Raw genomic sequence first — 7,977 nt, forward strand, 5'->3', positions numbered from 1 at the left:
TTTCATCTCGGGTCATGATCCCAGGGTCATGGGATTAAGCCCCTGCATTGGGCTCCACGCTAAGCGTGGAGCCTACTTGAGATTCCCTCTCTCTCCTCCTCTGCTCTTCTCCCCTGCTCTCGTGTGCTGTTTAAAGCATTTTTAAAAATTAAAAAAATTCAGTAATCAAGACAGAATAGAAACTTCAGTAACAGATTCAGATAGCCAGAAAGTTATAATAGGCAAAACAGTGTGGTACTGCATAAAGACAGATAAACAGACCAGTGGAATGGAATTGAGATTTTGTATATATGGTCAAATTATTTTCAACAAAGGTAAAGACTATTCAACAGAGACAGGACAGTCTTTTCAACAAATGGTGCTAGGGAAACTGGATATCCACACCCAAAAGAATGAAGTTGTGCCCTTACCTAATATGATATACAAAAATTAACTCAAATTGGATCAAAGAAGTAAGAGCTAAAACTATAAAACTCTTAGAAGAAAGCACAGAGGAAAAGCCTTGTGACATTGGATTTGGCACTGGTTTCTTAGATATGATATCAAAGGTACAGACAACAACAACAAAAACAAACAAGTTGGACTTAATCAAAATTGAATACTTTTGTGCACTGTAGGACAATTTAACAGAGTAAAAATCCCATAGAGTGGGGGAAAATATTTGGAAATTACATATCTGATAAGGAGTTAATATCCAGAATATGTGAGGAACTCCTACAAGTCAACATGAGCATGAAAGAAACAGCCCAATTAAAACACAGGAGAAGAACTTGAACAGACAATTCTCCAAAGAAGATACAGCAATGGCCAACAAGCACATGAAAAGATGCTTACGGTTAGTCATTAGGGAAATGCAAATCAAATCCACAATGAGACCCCACGTCCCATCCAGTAGGATGGCTATTACCAGAAACTAACCTACAAACAAACCAGAAAACAAATGTTGGTGAGGATGTGGAGAAATTGGAACCCTTGTGCACCGATAGTGGGAATGTGAAAATTGTGCAGTCGCTGTGGAAAATGGTATGGTAGTTCCTCAGAAAATGAAAGCTAGGATTCCCATACAATTCCACTTCTGGTTATATACTCCCAAAGAACTGAAAGTAGGGAAACAAGATATTTGTACCCCTGTTCCTAGCAACATATTTACAATAGCTAAAAGGTAGAAACAACTCAACTGTCCATCAATGGATAAATGGACTAACAAAATGTAGTATATACATATAATGAAGTAATATTCAGCCTTAAAAAGGAAGGAAATTCTAGTGCGTGCTACAACAGGGATGATACTTGAAGACACACTAAGTGAAATAAGCTAGACTCAAAAGGACAAATTGTAGGATTTCACTTATATGGTATACGTAAATAGTCAGATATATAGAGACCAAAAAAAAAAAAAAAAAAAAGGTGGACAGTGGTTACCAGGGGCTGGAGAGGAGAATGGAGAATCACTGTTTAAAAGTTACAGAGAGGGGTGCCTGGGTGGCGCAGTCCGTTAAGCGTCCGACTTCAGCCAGGTCATGATCTCGCAGTCTGCGAGTTCGAGCCCCGCGTCAGGCTCTGGGCTGATGGCTCAGAGCCTGGAGCCTGTTTCCGATTCTGTGTCTCCCTCTCTCTCTGCCCCTCTCCCGTTCATGCTCTGTCTCTCTCTGTCCCAAAAATAAATAAACGTTGAAAAAAAAAATTTAAAAGTTACAGAGATGCAGTACAGGGTGATGGAAAAGCTCTGGAGATGGATGGCGGTAATGGTTGCACAACACATGAAGATAGGTGATGCTACTGAACTGTACCTTTAAAAATGGTTAAAATAGTAAATATTATGTTTATATTACCAGAATTTTTTTAAAGGAAAAATTCTTTCTAGTTATCAGTAACATAGTGTTTATGATGATAGCTATGAAATTGTGGTACTTTGCTACCTCCTTTCTCATGATACTATATATTTTATATGGGAAGTTCAAGCTCTGATGTTTTTGGACTTGTAGTTTCTCTCTTTTTGGTCTACATTAGTTCCTCCTTCTCTGCACAGTTCCCCTCCCCTCTTTTTTTTGTTTTCACAAAAATATTTTGAGAGAGAGCATGTGTGTGTGCACACCAGTGGGGGAGTAGGGGAAGAGAGAGAGGAAAGAATCCCAAGCAGGCTCTGTGCTGGCAGCCTGATGTGGGGCTTATGAACTGAACCTTAAAATCATGACCTAAGCCTAAATCAAGTCAGATGCTTAACCAGCTGAGCCACCCAGGCACCCCTCTCCTGTTCTTTCTCAAGCCCTTGACTTCATAGGATGGGGACACCAAAAAGGAGCCAAGTTTTTAAAAAGGCGAAAGATTTATACGATTTGAAGAGAAACCAGAGTATATAAAGGAGACAAGTTTTTTTTTTTAATTTTTTTTTTCAACATTTATTTATTTTTGGGACAGAGAGAGACAGAGCATGAACGGGGGAGGGGCAGAGAGAGAGGGAGACACAGAATTGGAAACAGGCTCCAGGCTCTGAGGCGTCAGCCCAGAGCCTGACACGGGGCTCGAACTCACGGACCGTGAGATCGCGACCTGGCTGAAGTTGGACGCTTAACCGACTGCGCCACCCAGGTGCCCCTAAAGGAGACAAGTTTTTAAAAGACTTCCTGAATTCCAAAACATTTCTTGTACTCTTAATATGCTAAAATGTTTTCCTTTAATCCTGAAATATTAAACTTTAAAAAAAAATTGTTTTAATGTTTATTTTTGAGAGAGAACGTGAGTAGGGGAGGGGCAGAGAGAGGGAGAATACAGGAGAATACAGAATCTGAAGTAGGTTCTAGGTTCTGGGCTGTCAACACAGAGCCTGATGTCGGGCTCGACTTCACGAACCGTGAGATCATGACCTGAGCTCAAGTTGGATGCTTAATTGACTGAGCCACCCAGGTGCCCCCTGAATTATTTAATTTCTGATCCAGTTACGATTGTGTGTTTTCTCTCTTTAACATAGATTACGGCAACAGGGTTTCTGATGAACAATGCCTACATTCCTAGGATCACCTTACCTGATGATATTATAAACAGAGTTAGCTATTTAGGATTCTTATACCTAATGACTCTAAACCCATATCTTCCTATAATAACACTGAATGTAAACGGACTAAATGCTCTAACCAAAAGACATAGGGTATCAGAATGGATAAAAAAAACAAGACCCATCTATTTGCTGTCTACAAGAGACTCATTTTAGACCTGAGGACACCTTCAGATTGAAAGTGAGGGGATGGAGAACTATCTATCATGCCACTGGAAGTCAAAAGAAAGCTGGAGTAGCCATACTTATATCAGACAAACTAGACTTTAAAGTAAAGGCTTTAACAAGAGATGAAGAAGGCGTTGTATAATAATTACAGGGTCTATTCATCAGGAAGAGCTAACAATTATAAATGTCTATGTGCCGAATACAGGAGCTCCCAAATATATAAAACAATCACAAACATAAGCAACCTTATCGATAAGAATGTGGTAATTGCAGGGGACTTTAATATTCCACTTACAACAATGGACAGATCATCTAGACACAGGATCAATAAAGAAACAAGGGCCCTGAATGACACATTGGATCAGATGGACTTGACAGATATGTTTAGAACTCTGCATCTCAAAGCAACAGAATATACTTTCTTCTCCAGTGCACATGGAACATTCTCCAAGATCAATCACATACTGGGTCACAAAACAGCCCTTCATAAGTACAAAAGAATTGACATCATACCATGCACACTTTCAGACCACAATGCTATGAAACTTGAAATCAACCACAGGAAAAAGTCTGCAAAACCTTCAAAAGCATGGAGGTTAAAGAACACCCTACTAAAGAATGAATGGGTCAACCAGGCAATTAGAGAAGAAATTAAAAAATATATGGAAACAAATGAAGATGAAAATACAACAATCTAAACGCTTTGAGATGCAGCGAAGGCAGTCCTGAGAGGAAAATACATTACAATCCAGGCCTATCTCAAGACACAAGAAAAATCCCAAATACAAAATCTAACAGCACACCTAAAGGAAATAGAAGCAGAACAGCAAACACACCCCAAACCCAGCAGAGGACGAGAAATAATAAAGATCAGAGCAGAAATAAACAATATAGAATCTAAAAAAGCCATAGAGCAGATCAATGAAACCAAGAGTTGGTTTTTTGAAAAAATAAACAAAATTGATAAACCTCTAGCCAGGCTTCTCAAAAAGAAAAGGGAGATGACCCAAATAGATAAAATCATGAATGAAAATGGAATTATTACAACCAATCCCTCAGAAATACAAGCAATTATCAGGGAGTACTATGAAAGATTATATGCCAACAAACTGGACAACCTGGAAGAAATGGACAAATTCCTAAACACCCACACACTTCCAAAACTCAAACAGGAAGAAATAGAAAACTTGGACAGACCCATAACCAGCAAAGAAATTGAATCACTTATCAAAAATCTCCCAACAAATAAGAGTCCAGGACCAGATGGCTTTCCTGGGGGAATTCTATGAGACATTTAAAGCAGAGTTAATACTTATCCTTCTCAAGCTGTTCCAAAAAATAGAAAGGGAAGGAAAACTTCTAGACTCATTCTATGAAGCCAGCATTACTTTGATTCCTAAACCAGACAGAGATCCAGCAAAAAAGAGAACTACAGGCCAATATCCCTGATGAATATGGATGCAAAAATTCTCAATAAGATACTAGCAAATCAAATTCAACAGCATATAAAAAGAATTATTCACCATGAGCAAGTGGGATTCATTCCTGGGCTGCAGGGCTGGTCCAACATTCACAAATCAATCAATGTGATACATCACATTAATAGAAGAAAAGGTAAGAACCATATGATCCTGTCAATCGATGCAGAAAAAGCATTTGACAAAATTGAGCATCCTTACATAATAAAAACCCTTGAGAAAGTCGGGATAGAAGGAACGTACTTAAACATCATAAAAGCCATCTATGAAAAGCCCACAGCTAATATCATTCTCAATATGGAAAAACTGAGAGCTTTCCCCCTGAGATCAGGAACATGACAGGGATGTCCACTCTCACCGCTGTTGTTTAACATAGTGTTGGAAGTGCTAGCATCAGCAATCAGACAACAAAAGGAAATCAAAGGCATCAAAATTGGCAAAGATGAAGTCAAGCTTTCACTTTTTGCAGATGACATGATATTAGACATGGAAAACCCGACAGACTCCACCAAAAATCTGCTAGAACTGGTACATGAATTCAGCAAAGTTGCAGGATACAAAATCAATGTACAGAAATCAGTTGCATTCTTATACACTAATAATGAGGCAACAGAAAGACAAATAAAGAAACTGATCCCATTCACAACTGCACCAAGAATCATAAAATACCTAGGAATAAACCTAACCAAAGATGTAAAAGATCTGTATGCTGAAAACTATAGAAAACTTATGAAGGAAGTTGAAGAAGATATAAAGAAATGGAAAAACATTCCCTGCTCACGGATTGGAAGAATAAATATTGTTAAAATGTCAATACTACCCAAAACTATTTATACATTCAATGCAATCCCAATCAAAATTGCACCAGCATTCTTCTCAAAGCTAGAACAAGCAATCCTAAAATTTGTATGGAACCACAAAAAAACCTGAAGAGCCAAAGTAATTTTGAAGAAGAAGACCAAAGCGGGAGGCATCACAATCCTAGACTTTAGCCTCTACTACAAAGCTGTAATCATCAAGACAGCATGGTATTGGCACAAAAACAGACACATAGACCAATGGAATAGAGACTCCAGAATTGGACCCACAAAAGTATGGCCAACGTAATCTTTGACAAAGCAGGAAAGAATATCCAATGGAAAAAAGACAGTCTCTTTAACAAATGGTGCTGGGAGAACTGGACAGCAACATGCAGAAGGTTGAAACTAGACGACTTTCTTACACCATTCACAAAAATAAACTCAAAATGGATAAAGGACCTGAATGTGAGACAGGAAACCATCAAAACCCTAGAGGAGAAAGCAGGAAAAAACCTCCCTGACCTCAGCTGCAGCAATTTCTTACTTGACACATCCCCAACGGCAAGGGAATTAAAAGCAAAAATGAATTACTGGGACCTTATGAAGATAAAAAGCTTCTGCACAGCAAAGGAAACAACCAACAAAACTAAAAGGCAACCAACGGAATGGGAAAAGATATTTGCAAATGACATATTGGATAAAGGGCTAGTATCCAAAATCTATAAAGAACTCTCCAAACTCCACACCCGAAAAACAAATAATCCAGTAAAGAAATGGACAGAAAACATGAATAGACACTTCTCTAAAGAAGACATCCAGATGGCCAACAGGCACAGAAAAGATGCTCAATGTCTCTTCTTATCAGGGAAATACAAATCAAAACCACACTCAGATACCACCTCACACCAGTCAGAGTGGCTAAAATGAACAAATCAGGAGACTATAGATGCTTGAGAGGATGTGGAGAAACGGCAACCCTCTTGCACTGTTGGTGGGAATGCAAATTGGTGCAGCTGCTCTGGAAAACAGTGTGGAGGTTCCTCAAAAAATTAAAAATAGACCTACCCTATGACCCAGCAATAGCACTGCTAGAAATTTACCCAAGGGATACAGGAGTGCTGATGCATAGTGGCACGTGTACCCTAATGTTTATAGCAGCACTTTCAACAACAGCCAAATTATGGAAAGAGCCTAAATGTCCATCAACTGATGAATGGATAAAGAAATTGTGGTTTATATACACAATGGAGTACTATGTGGCAATGAGAAAGAATGAAATATGGCCTTTTGTAGCAACGTGGATGGAACTGGAGAGTGTTATGCTAAGTGAAATAAGTCATACAGAGAAAGATACCATGTATTTTCACTCCTATGTGGGTCCTGAGAAACTTAACAGAAGACCATGGGGGAGGGGAAGGAAAAAAAGAAAAGGTTAGAGAGGGAGGGAGCCAAAACATAAGAGACTCTTAAAAACTGAGAACAAACTGAGGGTTGATGGGGTGTGGGAGGGAGAGGAGAGTGGGCGATGGGTATTGAGAGGGCACCTGTTGGGATGAGCGCTGGGTGCTGTATGGAAGCCAATTTGACAATAAATTTCATATTTAAAAAAAAGGATTCTTGTACCTATATCCATTTTTTTCTTTTTCTACACAATCCTATAGTTTTGTGAGGGCCTGAGATTTTATCCAATTTAGAAGCTGCAAGCAAGCCTGAGATATTTCAGGGATAATGGCTGAAGACATGAGACTTCCGGGACACAAAGGATTTGACTGCTCACAGCATAGCAAGCATTTGCATCGGTACTTCTTGACCCCAAATCCTACAGTAGCAAAGTGAAAGGTCTCCAGTGGATGTTGTACATGGTATAAATCTGTGCAGCAGCTGAACCTGGGGAATTCATCTCATATACAAGCCTGATCTTTGTCTCTGACCTTGTCCTTCAATGTTGTTCACTGAGAAATGACCCAAGCAAAGAGTGGTCAGGGTCCTCCATTCTTGACCTAGCTAGCAAGAATGTAGGGAGTCTTAGGGTACCAGGTAGACTGCCTTTCCCAGCACGGTTTTATTTCAAGCTTACACTACCCTCAATTAACATGGTGAACATTCTTTTTTTCTAATCCCAGAAGCTATTTAAATAAATAACCTAGGGATTTATGTGCTGCTTGAAGTTTTGGTAAAATTCACAGCAAACAATGCCCTGTCAGGGAGGAGGAAGGCGGAAGTTTTGACAGGATTATTTTAACAGTAATTGACTTTCTATTTTTTTCTTGAGTGGCCATTTTCCAGAAAATTAATCCATAAACTTTTCAAGTATACATAATCTACTCTATGCATTTTTCATTCAAGGTATTACTTGTGCCTTTTTCTATCAGTCTTTTAAGTTTTCCCTACCCTTCCCCCACTCCCTGCCTGATCAGCTTGTTTCATATCCTACAGCTCCTACATTTTTTTTTTTTAAACATTTATTCATTATTGAGAG

The sequence above is a fragment of the Prionailurus viverrinus genome, chromosome D3, assembly GCF_022837055.1.
Source record: "Prionailurus viverrinus isolate Anna chromosome D3, UM_Priviv_1.0, whole genome shotgun sequence".
Taxonomy (NCBI): Eukaryota; Metazoa; Chordata; class Mammalia; order Carnivora; family Felidae; genus Prionailurus; species Prionailurus viverrinus.